The sequence below is a fragment of the Cupressus sempervirens genome, chromosome 9, assembly GCF_028749045.1.
Source record: "Cupressus sempervirens isolate cs-2001-9-10 chromosome 9, ASM2874904v1, whole genome shotgun sequence".
NCBI lineage: Eukaryota > Viridiplantae > Streptophyta > Pinopsida > Cupressales > Cupressaceae > Cupressus > Cupressus sempervirens.
This window is the reverse complement of record NC_143126.1, coordinates 671,073,734-671,095,207: the sequence shown is the minus strand read 5'-3', so window position 1 is coordinate 671,095,207 and position 21,474 is coordinate 671,073,734.

Here is a 21,474-nt window from a genome sequence, read left to right as displayed (position 1 = left end):
ACATTGTCATCCATTTTATGCCTAGATTTCAAATTCAAGTTCCCTTTTTATTCCTCTTTCCAAAATTGCATTTATAGTTTGCATATTTAATGTGTACTTTATTATTTATGTTGATTACACTACCATTATATGTTTTGTGTTTATTTGTTTGCATTAATGCCACCTAGTTAGTTGTCATGGTTGAATATCGATCCAATGAAATTGGCTAAATTGTGTTCTTGGTGTCCACAATGCTGAGATAAAAGAATACATTTGAACTCTAATATATAGGAAAGATTATTTAAAGTGCTAATAGAGGTTTGGTATTAAAAGTTTAGAAGTTTTTGTGATGTCTAGTGATGATAGTAAGTCACTATGAGGTGTATTCAAAAGATGGAAGTATGAGAAGATGGAATACACAGTAAAAAATGTATTTAAAGTTCTTATGGAAGAATGCTTTACGTTCCTCCACATAAGATGTTGATGGCTTGTGGTTCTGGTTGTAAATCACACACTATTATGCTTTTAGGTCCCTATCTAATCTGTAATTGGTTTCATTTTACCCCAGTGTGGCTGATTGATTAGGACAAGTTTGAAAAATGTTCTATATTTGTAATTTTGGTTGTATGAATTGGTGGACATGTTCCTATGGAGCATTCACATTTTTTAGTTGAGATTTCTTGTTTTGGTTTACTTCGCGAGTGAAGCTATGTTGTTATGAGCATTTCATTGTTGTTTGTGTTGGTCTTTGATTGACTTGATTATGGTAATGTGATTTATAAATTATTGGTTTGCATATTGCTTTAGAGAAAGAGTCCAATGGTTCTTGTGGCCCTTTCTATGGTGTATTGTGCTTCAGATTAAGTTGTGTGTATCAAAGAGAGTTTTTAAGTAGACTAATTAATGTATTTTTTTTGCTTTGCTCACTTTTTATTTGGTTATGATGTTGGAGGTAGTTGTAGTGCTTGCGTTTTGGTTAAACCATTCGTGGAAGATGTGTTATATATTTGGGTGTTCTTTATCTCCCAAGTTAGACTGCATTGGAAAATGCTTAAGATGGCCACCTTTGTGTAAATGATGTAAACTGGTGTGTGCATGTGCACATGCGTGCATGATTAGTTTTGTTGATTGATTTGGATTGTTTGGGATTGAATATGAAGCAAGAGTTATGTGAATGTGAAAGAGAATATGTGGAGAAACGAGTTTGACAGAGTTGTAGTGCTTCATAAAGCGATTCTATGTCTTTTCATTTCATCATTTCCATGTGCCTACTAGAAAGTTGTGCACTCTTTTGATAGATTGTGTAGACTTGTATTTTCCCTGAGACACTGCATCTTAGGTTTTGGAGTCCTTTATATGTTTCCCAAAGCTAGCATGCCTTAGCTTGCAAGCTCCTTAGGGAGTAATGTATTTCCATGACAACGAGTGTAAAATACTATAATTTTTTATTCATACAATGAATGCAATTCTCATTGTGGTTTTTCCCACATCACATATCTTGTAAATATGGCGTTCTTATGCATGCATTATCATTGGAATATATTTTATTGAGTTAGTTGGATTAAGTATAAAAGCATTTGTGACAAAATACTTGACATATTGCACATTTTGATTCACCCCCCTCTTAATATCTTGAAGTGTTCAACAATTGGTTTAAGAGCTAAAATCCTCTTGGAGAAGCTTAATAGATTGAGTGAGATCTAAAATAGTAAGTGAATATGGTATCAAAGTACGAAAGTTTTATGAAACTAATTATACATTTTGGAAGTAAGGATGGAATTACATTTGGACTATATGCCACTTGGAGTTTTAGAAGCTTTTCGAAATCACTACATTCCTCTGGTGTTTGGAAACTCCTATATCGAATGATATAAAGGGATATGAGAACAATGAGAAGGCTAGGAATGGTATCAAAGTATGAAAGTTTTATGAAACAAATTATACATTTTGGAAGTAAGGATGGAATTATATTTGGACTATATGCCACTTGGAGTTTTAGAAGCTTTTAGAAATCACTACATTCCTTTGGTGTTTGGAAACTCCTATATCGAATGATATAAAGGGATATGAGAACAATGAGAAGGCTAGGAATGCTATTATGGCTAAATTAGGTAATTTAGAGTTGTTGAAAGTCATGAGATGTCAGATCACATATGATGTTAGGAAAAAAACATCTTGCATATATGAAGGATAAGAAGATCAAGTGGGTCAAGTAGCATGATTTGAAGCATAAATTTGAAATATTGAGGATGTCTAAGGTTGTTAATATTGAAGGTTACCTACACTAGATGAAGGAAATTATAAGTGCAATTAGAGGCACTAGTGGAATGATAGAGCATATCATTGAAAATGATGAGAATTGTACCTAGACCCTAAAAAAGATTGTTGATTGCCATTCCATAGACTAATGATACAGAGAAATATACTTCGGAAGATATCTATCTGGTAGTTTGTTTTTGAGATGTTTAAATTTGAAGAAAGCTAGTACAAAAAGAACAATGTTACATCCAATGCTGCTAAGAAGATTGAGGATGTACTTTAGGCAAGAGATGATCTAGATGATTTAGAAACAAAATTTGTTATAAGATTGAGGAAAGGATGTGGAACATATAAAGGTAAGTTACCTGTCAAATGTTTTAATTGTGGAAGTGGGACATTATGCCACAAGATTTCCTTTTAAGGAAGATAATAGGGTGTTTGATGATGATGAGAGAAAAGATAGTTACCAAACAAAACATAGAAATATTAGAACATACAAGAGAGATAAATGTAAGAATATTTCTTATTAAATGAAGACTCATCAGAAGATGAAGATCGAAATGATTTGAATGATGAGGTTAAGTTCTTGGCTATTAGGGAGAATTATTGTAGTAGATCCAAAATAAAAAATAATGTGAAAGAACTTGAGAAAATTTATTTACATGCAAGAGAGTAATCTAGACTATATCCTATAATGACATGGGTTAGATTCTTAAGAGAAAAAAATGAAGCTTTGGACACATTTTAGATTTTCAACAATTTGGTTGAGAATCAAATAAACGCTAGAGTCAAATGTTTGAGTTCTAGTAGACGAACTTAATTTGCATTACATGAGTTTGATATATTTTGTGAAGAATATGACATTAGGATATAACTGTCTATCCCTAGGAGTCCACAACAAAATATAGTACTTGAAATTAAGAGTAGATCAATTGTATAAATGACTAGAACTATGTTGAATGATGTTGAACTATCTAATGTGTATTGGAGAGATGTTGTACATGCTACTATTTACTTCTTAATAGGGTATAGGTGAGAGTGTATATACAAAGACATCATATGAGTCGTAATTTGGAAAGAGACCTATTGTCGTATATTTCAAAATGTTTGGAAGAAAGTACTATATAGAAAGTGATGACTACGAAGTTGGGAAGTTTGATGCAAGATCTAATGAGGGAATTTATTTAGAATATTCTAATATAAGTAAGGTATATCAATGCTATAACAAGAGGAATGAAAGAGCCTACAACACAACGATAAATTGTGAACCTCTTATTTGGGAGGTCCTGTGTTCGAATATACTCAAGCTTAATAAATAATTCTAGTAATTAATCATACTACATAATAATAATTAATCTTGTATTCAACCTCTTACCATTAAAAAAATTACTATAAAAAGAGGAAAATAGTTGTTGAAAGTGCAAAGGTATGGGTGAGTGAATGATGGAATCAAAATGTTTCTTAAACCTAAAATATATTTATAAGTTCTTGTTACCCCTTTTGAAGAGAAGAGATAGCCGCATTCAATTACAGAGAAGACTTGCCAAGAACAGGGAACAGAGAAACTATTAATTTCTATCTGAATCAAAATCGAAGACTTATGAATAAGAAAGAAAAGATAAATGTTGAATGAATGTTATGAATGAAGATCTAGTGGAGACAAAGACGAATTAGACATGGGGACTAGCACTTAGACTACTGGAGAAAAATGTGATTGGAACTAAGTAGGTGTTGTGCAACAAGTTGAATGAAAATGGATAAGTTACTAGAAACAAGACAAGATTGGTATGCAAAGTCAATGCTCAAATTCAAGGAATAGATTTTGAGGTTATATAAGCCTACTAGTAATGTTTCATGGAAAGATCAAGTCTTCATGTTAATATACTTAAATTTTGATTTTGGAAATGTAGTACACAAACTTATGAACATAGTTTTGTAGCATTTAGATCTCTAAAAAAGGGTAAAAATATGATCAAGTGGTGCATCCTGACACCGAGTTTTAGAGTGCTTGGAGATCTTTCCAAGAAGTTCTCACAATAGCCAATCAAGTCCATGGTTCAAAAGATAGGGCCTCTGAAAGTTTGGTTCTATATGGAGTGTGCTCATTTTAGTCCCAATAGTTATCTTGTAATGTGCTCATCATATTCATTGAAATTGATGTATTTCGAGATGGGTTTTTGGTGTTGGCATGCATGAGGTGTATTTTCTTGTATTTTCTTCATTACTTACTTCTATGGGAATGTTTTTGACCTGGTCTATTATAAATTGTTTTGATCAACATGGTTGATGGCATCAAGCAGTATAAGAATAGAAGGGATGTGCAGATTCTTGTGCATGAAGTGATTGTGATTCTATTATAAGATATTTGTGTGTTGATGATCGTGTGTGTGGATGCAATTGTTACTAGATTGCTACATCATTCTTGTGTTGTGGACTATAAGTGTCAACGATCTTAGTGGAAAAATCAATCTTTATATATATATATATGATGTCAGTGAGCCAATGTACAAGTAGTGAGCCTATTTGATTTATAAGTTATCTATAATCCTTTCTAAGTGTTGTTATCCGACTGATAGTGAGACAAGCTATAGTGATAAAAAATGACATTAAGTATTACTGAACATTACCTTGATCGATTTTCATTTCATGTGAATTAGATTATTTGTGGTTTTTCTAGTTTGGGTTCCCATGTCAATATGATATTATCTTTGCATCTATTATGGATTCTTAACTTGGGTAATTGATAGATCAATAGTCGATATTGTTATTATTATTATGAGTTCAACAATAAAGTATAAGTTATAATTAACGTGGGAATAACTAATTCACCACCCTCTTAGTTATTTAGAGTGTTCAATAATTGACATCGGTGCTTGTTTCTGTTGTGGTTTCACAACACACCCCATTTCTGATAAGCAATGGAGACCCTCTACTTTATTTTTTTGGTTTTTGGACTCCTAATTTGGGATTCGAGCCATTTTGAGGTCTCACATAATCCCCTAGTTCATGTCCAGGTCTTGCCGAAAAAACTCGAAGGTCAAAAATTTAAGAGAATTCAAAGAAAAAGGTTGGATATTAAGAGTTTTGGTGCACTAGGCACACCACATGAGGTGCGCTAGTGCGCCCAAAATGAAAGCAAAGACCTTTTTGCAAGGCGTAGCTACACAGTGCTGTAGTTGTGCTGCCCCACCAATTTTTTGAAAATCTATTTAAGGGGGGTATTGTTGAGCTGTTGTTATGCATGATGATAAATGGCAAGAATTCTTCCAAACTCCTCTCTTGAAAAGTCAATCTTATGAATCAACTCCAAGGTTTCGAGTGATCTTGCGACCTACTAGAATCTGCTTAGTTGAAGATAAATGTTTTTGCTCATGAGGAGGCCTTTGGTAGTTCGAATGATTTCAGATGAGATGTAGAATTTGTTTGTTGTTTCAAAATAAACACGCAAAAGAACTATGTTTTTGTATTTTTTGTTTTTCGATGAATGCAATCTAACAATGTAACTAATATGAATTCCTAAATTAACAAGGGGTTAGTAAAGCAAATAACAAGAATTTTAAAGCAAATAATGTGAAAGTAAAATCCTAATGAACATAAGCTACGGAAAACAACATGTTTGCGAGTTAAGCTTTCAAAGAAATCGATGGGTAACCAATGAAAGTAGGAGCAACGATTCCTTAATTCCATTGATGCAATTGTCGATAAGAATTTAGCAACTGTAAGATCTTTTGCTTTTTATCAAATCACAAGGCCATGAAAAGTGCACTCATGTGAGATGAAAAGTTATGTAGGAACAATTTGATGATTTCTTCTTGAGCTAGATACGTTAGCGGAATTCGTAAAACCGTAGTAAACACTAGAATCAAAAGATCGCACAACCATAAATAATGCAATAAACTTTTGGCTCAATCATAATTCCATGAACATACATTCACAAAACAATGACACATTTAGGCAAGAATCACTACACTCCAAATGCGGACACCAAAAGCATAATATTATTGCAAAATAACAACGGCCCTGATTACATATTCCAATCTTGAATTTATAAGAAATCATCTCCTCAATTTGTGTTGAGAGTGAGAGATATCTTCATGCAATCATATGCTTTTAATTTAATAAAACAAACTAATTATATACAAACTAACAATCTAACTAGTGCTTAGTAGGACTTCATTCATTTTTATATTCATTAATTGGATGCATGAGCCTTTTACATGTCATAAAACAAAGAAATTATGAGAAAATAAGAGGAAGAGAGCCTTCAGTCGATGTGGAAGTGTCTGGAAGTGTCAAAAATAGGAGCTAATCCTTCACTGGGCGTCTATCAGAGTTAAATTGCTGTTAGAATGTGTTTCCAATGCATGGAAAGCTCTAATTTTGGAACTAGCAGTTAATTGTTAGCGCACCTTTGGAAAAGCACACCTCAGAAGAAGCGCACCAATGCACCTCAAAGGTCCAAAATTGCAAAATTCTACTAAGTGTACAAAATGAAATTTTGGCTTCTGGGTTCGGTCCCCCTTCATACCAGAGCTATATTTGGATGCTTGCCTTTGAATTTCTCGATAATCTCAGTGATTTTTGTTACATCTGGTAAATCTAAAGCATCATACTTATCCTTGACCTTCTGCTTGTAGTTGTCTACTTCGATTCGAGTCTCAACAAAATCCCCGAGTTTAGTATCCAACTCTAGCAAGGCTTCTTCTGTCCTGAATGCCTACCAAATATCTTCATTGCTAGAAACCTCATAAATTTATTTTCTAAATTTTTGCACTACTACCTCAACCAGTATCAACTTTTCCCGTGCTTCATCTTCAAAAATGTTGAGACACGCATCACTATAATGTTTCTTTGCTTCCAAAATTTGCTGTCGGGGTTGGCCCTTGAGCCAATGGATCTCCACATGTAATGACTCCATTACTTTATTGCTATCCGCTATCTTTTCCATCCAATCATCAATTAAATCTAGTTCCTCTCCAGTGCATACATCCATGAGCATTCTATATCTCTAGCACTTTATCACCTGTAGCACCTATAAATCCTTTCCCCATGCATGTACCTCATCCATAATACTGAAATCTTGTTTCAAAATTGCTACGATTTTATCCACATTTTCCTGCATAGCATGAAGTAGCTTCAAATTTCCTTGGATGATGAGAACACCTTTTTCCTCAAAACTTTCCTGCCATTGTTGACAGGCATTCAAAAATGGATCTAATTGTATAGCCCCCCTACCTCTTCTTTCCATTGTAGCATTCAGAGTCTCCTTGGGGTATTCAAGATCCAAGGGACAAACAACTTCGGCTAAATATACCTTTAGGATTTCATTTTTCCTTCGAAGTGTTATTAATTCTGCCCCTTCCTATTCCAAACTCTTGAATACCTCCTCCATCCCCATTGTAACCATTAATTTGGTAATTTCTAATGTGGGCTTCCCAAGCATAAATTCTCTAATTTGGCAATCTTGTGGATCCAAATCTTCTATTTTCAAATCAGGAGGAGGGATAGCCACTTTTGCAAATAAATCCCGATTTCGATCATTGTTAATAAACATGAATGCTCTTGCTTCTTTTGATGGGGACTTAGGTTTCCTCAGAACCTCAATCAACTCTATCATATCTTCTTCATCAACATTACATTTTTTCTTTTTACTCACCATTTTGTTTCGCAACGCATCTTGGAATGTGTTCTGCTGAAGTTTTGCCTTTGGAAGATGAAGGAGTCGTTTCAACTATGCCTTTTCCCTTATCACTCCTTTCCGAAGTCTTTTCCTTTTGTGATGGATCTATACTAGGAGCTTTTGTATCAGTAGAACCCACAGTTCTCACCTCGGTGTCTTGGGAAGCCTGTTGAGTATATTCAACCATTAATTCGTCCTTCTCCAGACACTTCATCAGTTGATACTTGCTGTGGCTCTTCCTCTTGTTCCTTTTGAACTTGTTCTTCTTCTATACCTGATGGCAGAGGAGTAGCAGAACCTTTATCAACTGTGACTTGTGATGGAGATGGAGTTATCTCAGGACCTTCTGACTCTAGTGGCATTTGGGTCTAATCTTCCTGTTGGGGTTCATTGGTTGATGTATCCCTGATCTTGTCTCCAATTAACTCAATCCCCATAGGCATGAAATTAAAATCTGACATCTTAAATATGTTAGTACCCTCTACATCTTGCTCATCAATCCATTGCTGCATTTCATCCTCTGATTTGGTTGTTTGTAGAGGTTCTTCTAAGATTGGTGGTGGTGTAGCAGTGGAACTTCTTCTCCTCTCCTGTTTTGTGGCTCTTGCTAGTCAGGTTCTTCTATTCAAAGTTACATTATCCTCATCATCCTCTTCATCTTCCTCAAGAATAGGTTCTGGGATTGATGGGATAGAGACTACTTTCTAGATCACCCTTTGCCTTTTCTTGATAAGAGTCTTGATCTTTCTTCCTTTCTTAAGCGCAGAAGGGGATGCTTGTTCTGCTTATCGAGGTTGAGAGACCTCGTGAATCTCAACTTCTATCTTTATTTGGCTGGGTGCAGTAGTTGTTGGTAGTTGCAGGTCATCTTGAACTTGTGATGCCCCAGTATCCTGTGGCCCTTGTATATTTACTTCTCCTTGCTATGGAGGTGCTAGGATTTCACCCTCTTTTGGCTTGACTCTCTGTGGAGAATTCCTCTTTCTTTTCTCCTTTCCTCTTCTCTCTTGAGGGTGATAGTATCCAACCAGTCTGTCAAGTTGGTACATTGTTTCGGGTCTTATTCATGACTTAGCTGTAAAGGTAGGGATGGTGACTTTCTTCCCTCTACCTTTGGTCGGACGAGCTTGTGCATGAAAGATTATTGTTTTAGGTATTGGATCAAGTTTAAATGGTTTCTTAATCCAATCCTATATCATTTTAATGAAGTGCCTCACCCTATGATTAATGTCAGAATTCTCTTCTCTGTCAACCTCATCATTCACTATAGGTAGTTCCCAATTTTATCTACATTGAATAAAGGATCAAGCAGCTCCCCTGAGTCTTGTTGCAATGTCTTCAATGTAATCTTTATCTTCAGGGCCTTTTCTACCAAGTACAAAGTCATCCTACAATAGTCCCTTATTCAGACATTGTAGTCATTTGTAGCATTCATCCAATGATAATCAATGGCTTCTTCATGCTGGAATGTCTTGCCTGCTAGATATTGTACTCTCTTGATATTATCAAAACATGTACTTGGAGAAATTTACTCTTCTAAGGGATATTGATACCATTCAAATTCAAAAGATGAAATATCTTGTTTTCGAAGCACCCAAAAAGGTCCTATGGTTAGAGACCATGTCCAACAATGTTTATGTTGTTTTTTGACTTTGCCGCATGTAGACACAATTTGTTGAGAAATCTCTAGGAGGACAAGTCTATCACAAGGGTACCTCAAAAGCTTCTTCGGGTTGACAGTGGTATCAGATACCCTTAGATATGTAAATGTTTTGACTTGAATGTAGTGTGCTTCAAGTACTATTATCTGTGCCACTACATCATCTGGTAATCTCTTCGCATAATCTCCTTCTATGAATCTGATTATGGCAAATATGAAGGCATAATTAACAATTCTATACTCCTTTCTCTACTCTAAGAGTCTCTTCTTTAACAATTAAGGGTAGACGATATATGGCTATGCATTAGGACCTTGCATGCTACCCCTCTTGTACAACCCTGGATAGTCTGTTGCCCTCATGACTAACAAGTACACCAAATATGATGTCATATAGCACTTCCTTTTGTTCTTTACTACCTCCAACTATTCACATAAATTTTCACTCAAAGTAGAGGCCCAATCAAGTGGCATCTTTGTCATCTTGATGGTTTCGATAAAATGCACTATAAAGATGTTCAAATGTCTAGCTGCTAGAAAACCCATAACCCAACTCAAAAGTATAATTGAGTATCCAATGTCTTCTTTCATATATCCTTTGGTCATGTCAACTTTACCAATCTTTTTTCCCAAAGGAGTCTTCTCTATAAGGTAGGATGATTGAGTGATCTTAGAGGCTTCCTCAATATGCTCCAAGTACAACCTTTTTTTGAAAATGATTGAAAGGATCATGAATGAAGAATAATAGAACGGGTAAATTTTTTTTTCAATCATTGTTTTGTCATTGATGTCAAACTTGCTACTTTCAGGAATGACAATTGCTTAAGTGATCCAAATAATATCAATTGGTTGATTAACAAGGAGGAGGCAATCAATAAGATGTAACTAGAGCACCTAGAGAAAGGTTGAAGTTATGATGTTGTAATGAAGTATAAGGATAAGCTAAGCCATTGATGAAATAGTGTATTGATGACATGCTTTAAGAGGATGGACATACTGAGACACATCAAAGATGTAAGGTTTAACTAAGTCATTTGTAAAGCCTAACTAAGTTCATTGGAGAGAGCCGAACAAGTTCAACTTCAGTGTGAGCCGAGTGATTATTCAGGTGCTGAGTAACACAGAATCCTTCAGGTGTTGAGTATCAAAAAAAGGTAATGGATATCGAGAAAGTTTCTTCAGGTGTTGAGCATCAGTAAATACAGTAGGAGTCGAGTAACACAGAAGGTGTCGAGCATCAGTAAACCGATGATGCCAAGTTGCTGCATTATTTGTTAAGTCAAAGATTCGCCAGATCAGTAATGATAAGTTTATTACATTGAAATTTGTGAATTAGTTGGATGATAAGGATGATGAGTAGATGTCACAAAATTCTATGTAAACCATGCAAACCAATTCAAGGCGAATACTGATGAAGTTTCTAGAAGAAGCAATTTGGAGGGAAAATAATATAAGGAGTTACAGGTCAGAGATCAAGTGTGCGAGAGGGAGTTGGTCATAAGTGTGGTCATGCAAAGAAGCCAAGAGAAGGCTAGTGTGAAGTGTCAAGAAAAGGACACAGTGAGGAGTAAGGATAGCGCATCAAGACTCTGAGTTGATCAAGTGACCATAGAGTGCATTGGCATTACGAGTGGAAGAACTCAAAGAGACAGATCTTGAAGGGTGAACAAGCTGTCAGTACTGCAATGGAGAAAAGCCAAGCAAAGAAAGGAACTGAAGAGTGATATGAAATCTGCAAGGTTAAAGTTGCAACCTTTATCAAGTCAAAACCTTTCTAATACTTTCTTACCATTGTATTAGATATTGAAATCCTACATTGCTAGGTTAGCTTAACAGCTAGGTGGATAAGCCTCAGGAAAAGGATAGAAGATCCCTAGGAGAAGGATAAGAGATCCTCAAAAGAAGGATAGGAGATCCTTAGAGGGGGATAAAAGATTCTTTTGAGAAGGTGACTGTAAATCCCATGGGCTTGGGTGAGCCTAACAACTCTATGTAAATCCCTTAACAGGGTGGCATTCTAAGTTGAATGTTCTTAAAGTCCTCTAATAGGCCACACTCCTAACAGGATGTATAAATCCTTTAACAGGGTCACATTTAACAATGTGTTGTAGCTTTTAATAGGGCAGACCATCAGAAGTGGTTGAAATCAATTGCGCAGTTATTTTGTGGGTATCATCCCCACCCCAATTTTACCTTCTTATTCCTGGAAGGTTTCTGGGTCATCAAAATCCTTTGTGTTATGGTGTGATGCATGTTTACTTTTCATGATTCTTTAATGTTTAATTGCATGCATGATAAGAAAGTAAAAAGGATAGTACTTCTGATTCACCTTTGTTTTATTAGAAAGTTTGATTGGACATTATTGGACTTTGAATAACTGATTCACCCCCCCTCTCAGTTATTCTAAAGAATTCTAACACCTTTCTGCTTGTTCATAGGTAAGCTTGATAAATTGATCTGCACGTGGGAGATGGAAACCTTCTCAATGTTGTTAGGTCGAAGATCAAGAAAAATTTGCCCAGCTATGCTCTTCACAATCCTCTCCTCAGGGACAAAGTGTTCCACAAGTGTCATTATGAGCTCTGAAGATTGTATCGACATTGGGTGCGAAGTTGCATTCACTAGCCTTGATCGAATCAACATAGAGACCATATTAGACCTCTTAGTAGGTTTGTTACAAATCTTCAGGATTTACCTCAAATTAGTATGCCCTAATTCTATATCTTTGATCTCTGAGTAATCATCTTGAAACTTTGACTTTGATGGAATGCCTTGGAACTTGAAGACCACAAGTTTTAGTGCCATTTTCTCGCTCAAGGAAGCTGATGAGGATGCCATTATTTCTACACAAAAGAGAACCCATTAGTTCAAAAGAAATTATGATAAATTCAAACCCTAAAGGTTAAGTCAGCAAAATTTGTATAGCGACACTGCTTGAAAACATAAAGAAACCTATTTTAACACTTAGAAAGCCCCATGGCACACCTGGCACACCTATATTGCACATTTCTCTAAAAGAAAAATATCAATTACAAGGTGTGCATCACCACACCTAGTCAGGTGTGCTGATGCACACAAAAAAACTTGGTGTTTAAGATTTTTGTGTTTTAAGATTATGTTTTAAACAATTTTTAGGTGAGCACTAGCGCACCAAATTAGGTGTACCAGTGCACACCTTTAAAAGAATGTTTTTAATGTATTTTTGTGTTTCTTCGTTCATTTTAGCAATTTGGGTGTTTCCTTGGTTTTGAGTCTTAAATGCTTTTGGGGGGGGGGGGGGGGGGGTGGTGTGGAGTAGCGCACCAAGTTAGGTGAGCTACTATGCACCCCTTTAAGGGTTTAAGTTTATTTTAGCGTTATGTTATTTTCTGCCTCTAACAAGGTGGTGGCCGAGTGTGCATCAGTGCACGTGGGTGGGTGCACTGATGCACACTCGACTTGAGTTCTAAGTTATTTGCAATGTGTGCAGGATAGAAGGTAGAGAGATCCACACCTCACCTGGTGTAATGTTGCACTTAGAGGGGCATGGAGAGTTGAAAAAAAAGCATAAATGAGAAAAACAAAGTGGGGAGAGAGGGGTCCCCCCCCTAAATAGATTTTCAAAATCTTGGTGAGGCAGCATAGGTGCACCTTGCAAAAATGTCTTTTCTCTCATTTTGGGTGCACTAGCGCACCTCATGTGGTGCACCTAGTGCGCCAAAACTCTGAATATTTAGCCTTTTTCTTTGAATTCTCTTAAATTTTTGACCTTAGAGTTTTTTCGACAAGACCTGGACATGAACTAGGGGACTATGTGAGACCTCAAAATGGCTCAGATCCTGGATTAGGAGTCCAAAAGCCAAAAAAATAAAGTAGGGGGTCCCCATTTCTTATTAGAAATGAGACATGCCTTGTGAAACCACAACAATTTCCTTGGTGAATATTTTAACTTCCTTAGATAGATCCAATTATGCACAAACTAAATATTCTTATGCTTGACAGATTAGACAAGAATGCGTGGAAAACTCATATGAAAGGATATTTGGTTTTGATTGGTTGCGATACTTAGAAGTATGTAGAGACAAATTATGTGTTGCCTCAGAATGGACTCAACACTCAAGATGAAATCTCAACTTATGAGTAGAATGAGAAATCAAGGTATCTTATCACTAGTGCTTTATTAAAAATAGAATCAATTAAGGTTATTTTTTGATGACTTCTTATGAAGTTGACACAAGGAGGGCAAGAAGAACTAGGGCCAAAGGCACACCCAACAATCCAAACCAACCTTGCAAAGTTAACACAACAAAAGCAAACACACAAAGAGAACAACACTAGAGAGAGAGAGAGAGAGAGAGAGAGAGAGAGAGAGAGAGAGAGAGAGAGAGAGAGAGAGAGAGAGAGAGAGAGAGAGAGAAATATTCTTTTATTGAATCATCAAATAATCAACATACATGCCCAGCTGTAAGGCCTTTTGGGTTACGACTAGATACAATACACTTTCTCGGTCCTCCAAAATCTCTAAGTTCTATTTCCAAAACCTTTCCTAACTCTAACCCTAAACACCCAATTTATGCTTGTCAAAATGGCTTACAAAAGATTCCAGAACATTACTAAACATAAAGGTTGACCCTAAAACTATCTGCACACATACCAAGACAAGATCTTATCATAAACATAGCGATCATAATTAATATTGCAAGTCGGCTCCCATCAAAAATGTAGAAAACTCGTCCAAAATGCTGACACTCAACATCAACAAGAACACTCGTCACATGAATGATCACTCGACACATGAATGGTACACTAGTACATCTGAGACCATTTTTCGACCAAAATTTAACCAAAGTTGACCAACCCATTGGTCAAAAAAATTTCGGTCGAAATTTTGACCAAATAAGGAAGAAATTTTTGACCAATAAAGGTAGAAAATTCGACCAATGTAGGTAGAAAATATTGGCCAAGAAAGGTGGAAAATTCGACCAATAAAGGTAGAAATTTTGACCAAAGGATGTAGAAAATCTTGACCAAGAAAGGTAGAAATTTCGACCAATGAAGGTAAAAAATTTTGACCATTGAAGGTAGAAATTTTGACCAATGAAGGTAAAAAATTTTGACCATTGAAGGTAGAAATTTTGACCAATGAAGGTAGAAATTTCTACCAACGCCTAGGTGTAAATTTTTTTTAGGCATTCTATAAAATAGTTCACATGCCTTGCATATGATATATCCTGCACTCTCTCATCCGGCTGATGATGGATTACGGAGAGTGATCTGAAACGATGACGCTAAAAAACACACAATCAAATCCAAAATGAACTTGCATTACAAATGGATTGTGGAAATCTGATATTTTTGATTTTGCATGCATGTCTAGCAGGACAATCACAACTTAAACATATCAGATTTCCACAATCCATTTGTAATGCAAGTTCATTTTGGATTTGATTATGCATTTTTTAGCGTCATCATTTCAGATCACTCTCTGTAATCCATCATCAACCGGATGAGAGAGTGCAGGATATATCATACGCAAGGCATGTGAACTATTTTATAGAATGCCTGAAAAATATTGACAGTAACTAATATGCTTCTTCATTAATATGCTCGATACAATAAGAAAACTTGGCAACTATGCACAAAAAGTTATACGCTAAAAGGAAATCATTTAGGAGATACAGAATTTGAACAACCATATGTTAAGATTCTACAATTTGTATCACTTGCTTGAGTCTGACAATTGAGAATAAGTTCATCATCCTCCCTACAGTATGTTCCAATGGCCTGCACATCCACAAAAGTTCCAGCGTGTCCAATTTGTAGAATATGAATTGTTTGGTAGCGAATGGACATGATTGACAATAAATCATCATATAAAAAGAAAAAAGACCCCCATGTGAAGCATGAATAGAAAAGGAAATGAATATGGGTGATAGGGAAGAAAATTCAATAATAGAGACTCTTAACTTTAGTTACAGTCATGATATGGGTGATGCACAACTGCCTCCTGGATTCATGTTCCATCCCACTAATGAAGAGCTCATAGCACATTATCATATTAGAAAGGTTTTCGATAGCAATTTCATAGGAAGGGCCATTGCTGAAGTGGACCTCAAGAAGTGTGAGCCTCAGGGAAGGTTCAATTCCCTCCTTTATTATTCACTATGCATATAATCCCACACATCCATTTGATCTCGAATGATGATACGTACTGAATGTTGAGTGTCTATGTTGAGTGCTCGAAAACCATCCATTTCATGCCTTCATCTGTACACAATGTCTTTCTAGTTTCTATCTACTCGCACACCCATTTCATTTCATATGATCATCTGAAAATTGTGTCACCCTAAGCTCTCAACTGTTTCCTCTTGATTGATCATCTCATAACTGTTGAATGAGAGCTTTGGGATATTCTATAGGCATCCATCAAAGCATAAATGATTTTGTTAGACGGTGTAGATGAAGTAGTAGCATTTGCCATGGGAGACATGCTTGCAAAATGGAAGCATAGATAAGTCATGTGAACTGTTTGACAAGATGCCTAAATGTAATGTGGTCATCAAAAGCCATGGTTGCTGGATATGCATAAAATAGATATATTGAGAGAATATATTTGTTTAAGTTGCAACTACCTTGGTAGACATGCATGAAAAATGTGGAGTCCTAGACAAATAGTTCAATTGTCATGCTGTTGTTTAACTGAGATTACTCCTATCTTGTTTAATCCTGCATGTGCCTAGTTAGTAACTTATAATACATGCAGTCAATTCTAATCATTCCATGAATATCGAGCCCCCATACTCATGGAATGATTTCCATTATTCTTAAATTCTATTGCAGAAAGTAAATAGTTAAAAGAACTAGTTCTGCAACTGGTGTGGCAGAAAGTTTAACACAATGTGGAAAACATCAATTAGAAATGTGGATGGTTAATAACTCCTATCAATGCATTAATAAAGCAAACCAACTTGATTTGAGACTCCAAAGGATCAAGGAAATCTTGTAGAAATTGAAATTTTATTGCTTGTGGTATTACACCAGTCCATACACCCGACTGCCTCTTCTATATCTGCAATAGCGGCTCCCTCTTACATATATAAGACTTCACAATATAACCAATTCAACCATCATTGGGTTGAAAGGTGCAAGTCTAAAACTAATACTTCCCTCCAAAATCTAAATGATCGTTATATGTTTGAAAATTTGAACTTAAAACATAAATCATTTTATTAAATCTACATGAACAATGCACAACTTTTATTCAACAGAGGTATGAAGAATACTTGTGATAGATAATCGTTGTCAGTATGCTCCAGAATACTGTCAGCTGGCTTGTTCTCGTATGTTTGATTGTCTCCAAGTAAAGAGCACACTCTTCCACACTGAAATCTCCAAACAACAATCCTAATTAAAGACAAAATAATACACCAAATCATGTACAAAGGATCCCAAAGAGACAATGTAACAGTGTTTAGGAAAATACAACATAAAGTGTCATGAAGATGATATTGTGAATATGTAAACAAAGATAAGGCACAATAAGTGTACTAAGGAAATAAAATTAACAAGCTCTAAAAATCCAGCATTGTGAATGATTTATTCCTTGCTTATTTAATGATTGATGACATTTGTAAAAGGCTTATGCTGCATTAAACGAATGAGCATCCAGGGGTAATGCTAGTTGAAGCAAGAGCACCTTGTGAGTGATACAAGCTTCAATATCCCACAAAGCATTAAATTAGTAGACTAATGACATTTGGAAATGGCTTATGCTGCATTAAATGAATGAGCATCCAGGGGTAATGCTAGTTAAAGCAAGAGCACCTTGTGAGTGGTACAAGCTTCAATATCCCACAAAGCATCATCGTACAGAACAAAGAGTTAATCTGAACGAGAAAAGAGAAAAATGGAGAGCCAACCCAAAATGTGAATAGTCAAGAAACAAAATGTTGGAAAATCAAGATACTCCGGAGATAACTAAATTAAAAACCTTCAATGCACATTATGGTTGAAGTCCATAACTATACCCTAAAGCTATGCAAATGAGACACAAGATTCATGATAGTATTTTGGTGTCACCGTGTGTTGTGTACTATAGTAAAGACCAATTTGCCAATTCCAACTCTTTAAATGGGCAAAGGAAATCAAAATATCACAATAGAAGTAGATGAAAATTTCAGTCCTGATATGATTTGAATTAGAATTAGATGTAAAATTGTCTCTATTTAAGTTTTCTCATTTGAATTGCCAAGAAACGTCAATCTTAAAGATAGACACATACCTATAGACTCTCATGACAGATTTGGACAGCCAACTCAGTTTCATAAATGCTCTTGGAGATTGCATGTTGATGAAAAATCATACACAAAAGCATTATAGTACAGACTGTTGTAATATGCAGCCAACCAGAGGGCCCTATACTATGCCCCATATCCTTCAAAATGTACAAAAAATTGGGTTTAATGATCATGTCAGACATACAATATCGAAGGAATGTTTAGTAAATAATCTGTAAATAGTATCCTTCCAAAACCAAAAGGGAGACACATGCCTTGGAAACTGTCTGCACTTTAATTGCGTATGCAAACTTGCAATTTTGCATCCAACAGCTGCCAAAAATAACCGATAGGCTTCAGAACTTTGGAGATTCCAATAAACTCTATCCTTAAACAAAACCTTTGAGTAATAAATGGCATATTTCTATTTGAATGTATTAAATAGGACTCTATTAATATGATCAAGGAGAAGATAGCAAATATATTTATTACAAGCAAATATATACTTATTATAGTTAGCTCACAATATCAAGATTTTGAAAAATATTTGGATGCAACTATATTTCGCTGGAAAAAGATGGCTGTAAACATAGCAATTCCAAAATAAATTTAATTATAACTAGAATTTAAAATTGAGGTCACTAATAAAAAGAGTATAAGATGTCACACGTCCTGTAGCCTCATACAACCCTTCTTTAGATGAATTTAAAAGTCCTGGAAATTAATTAATTTTGTTTAATGTACAAATATTCAATCACATGTTTACAATTTAACTTCTTATAAATCAAAGGATGATTTATTCCATTTCTTCATGTTGGGTTTCACAAAGCTAAGTTTCTTGACTAATCTATACATTGCAGTATCATCAATATTGATGCTCCAGCTACCTTTAACCTATTTTTGCGATCAGGGAGCTTCAGCCACATCTTTTCAAAGTGGAAAGGGATGACCTTCCCAAGATCTCCAACTAGAAAACAATGGGGAAGTGGTTAGAGTCAATGAGAGAGATAAAAGAGAGCACACATTAGACATTAACCATTCATGAGAAACAAAGCATGATCCAATCTAACTTAGAAATGATCAGTTTCAACCCTTCTATTTGATAATGTCTAAGAGCCACTCTAAATATCCAAATCCAAAAGAGCATGATCTTGAATGAAATCCATTAAATCAAAATGGCTATCAATTGGATCTGTGAACCTCTCATTTGTCTCATATCTTCCAATGGAGTATTCAACTCTACAATAACCATCCAGCACACATCAGGTTCAGAAGATTTGAAACTAGAAAGTTTTGACCAAAGCCTTCATATAGCAATCTTGATGTTTGAAACATAAATTTTGGATGTGATCCAAGAACAGGCATCACAAAATTGAATAAATTTGGTAGCAACATGATTCAAGTTTTCCATAAGGGGAGAAGCCTTGACAATTCGATCTCCAGGAACTAGCAGTCCCATCCAAAGCACCATTAGCATTGGTACTTATGAATACCACAATCTTTGATAAAATAATTCTTCAACATTTTCGACAACCTTGTCTATAACGGAGGATTATGATTTTCGACAACCTTTGAAGATGAATGCAGTAAATCTGTACAGTGGTTCAACTCTATATGTAATTTTATTGGAAATTCAACAAAAAAAAAAAAAAAAACATTTCTTCTCACTTCAAGGGTTTGTAAACAGTTGTCCAGTTTCTCCAAATTACAAGACAACAAATGGTCAATGGGCCCTTGATCTATTGGTGAAAAATTGAATGGTTCTTAATGAGTCCACCAGGGTTCAAGTCTTGCTGAGTGCAAGGCTCTGACATTATAATGGATGAGGCCAGAGCCTTGGCTCTTGTATGAGTGCACTAGTATAGAGTTGCTAAAATGTTTCCTTGGTTGCCTTTGCTAGTTGGTAGCTCGCAAGATTCATGCTTCTGCCAGGCTACCTTGCAAGTCTGGACTATGAATCCTCCATCAAAAAATTAAGCAAATAAAATGTCAATCCACCTTTTAATCAATTTGTCTTCTTGCCCACTCAAAAAAAACTACCAAAACATGAACAATCTTTTATATTTGGCATTTTGCTCTTACTCGTTGGTATATTGCATTTGTCCTTGTCAAATACTTTCATGATGTGTCACTTAAATTTTTGACCTAGACTTTAGTGAATAAATTTTGCTTTGTAAGCCAAGCAACTACTATCCTGCTCGACATTCAGGAGAGTAGATAGTAGCAAACAAACTAAGGACAATAACTAGATACAAGAATTTTGAGTAAATGTAGTTTCAATGATATGAACTAAAATTGTGTAGATGCAAGAGAGATGAATAATACAGTGATCTATTAAGATAGAGGCTTGTCCTCATATTCCTATTGTTCATTGCTTGGATTTGAAAAAGTATCTTTAGTTCTAGCGATTCTATTCTCCTTGTGCATAAGTCTATTTTGAGATCCTTACGCATAATGCTGGTCCTCATTGGTGGCAATTCTGATTCAGTCCATTGAGGATTTCAGTGAAATGATCCAAGATGAATTGATGCATTTTTCTTGAGAAAATCTGTTACATGGCATGTGCCTGCACATTATCTATCTAGTCTTTCTGAACTTTATGATAAAATGCACTAAATTAATATTACATGTATATTCAGAAGTTTCCAAACTCCATACCTTTGAATACTAAAATATGATAGAGTTCATATAAGGTAGATGAACATATCAATTTTTTTTTTCTATCTAAAGAGTTATTGTCTACTCGGTATTGCACATTAAATGTACTCAGTTAACATTCTAACAATTAGTAACGATACAACTTCACACATTCTATTTAAGGCTAGAAGAATATTTATTATTAAGCTAGAAGCACCTTGTAGCTTATGATGGAAAAGAGTATGCTTGTTCATTGCTTCTGGACCTATGAGTTCATATCCAATCGGGCAAATGCTTACAATCTTATGGAAAGAAAAATAGTGAATATATAAAGTTTTCACCATTACCAAGGCTTCTGTGATACTGATTTCTCTTGCACTCAAGTAATCCAAAACAAATCATATACAAAATGCAAAAATTAAAGGCTAATTCACACAAAAGAAGAAAATGGTTGAATTTAAGTAGCATTCAGACAATATGATATAAATAAAATAAAAATAGGAAAAATACTATCCTCGAACCAAAACAAACCAAAATTCCTCAAGATTAGGGAATTTAAAAGATATTTTGAAAGCACTCTCTGATGGTACACCTCAGTATCTTTAAATCCAACATGACATCCATCTCTTCCATAACCATATCCTATTCATTTCTGGACCAACTATCCCCAATAGATGACTGTGACTAGTTTTAGGCCTATTTGACCCCACTTTTACAGAACAAGTGTGTGACATATGTGGCTTCTAGCCCTCAAGCTTTCAACAGGCTTTTTGTTTAACCCCAATCAAAAGAAATTACAACCAATTCAGTCTCATATACCCTATAACTATGAAAGCCCCAAATTGATCTTGCAAACCCTCATCTAATTAGGGCTTGCTCATTATATGACTCTCCAATGAAGTTTCAACTAAATGAAAGATGTTTTAGCATTAGATTAACATAATAAACTTATCCCAATCATAAAAACATAATGTTGTTCAGGTAGATTGCTCACTGTTGTAACCAAA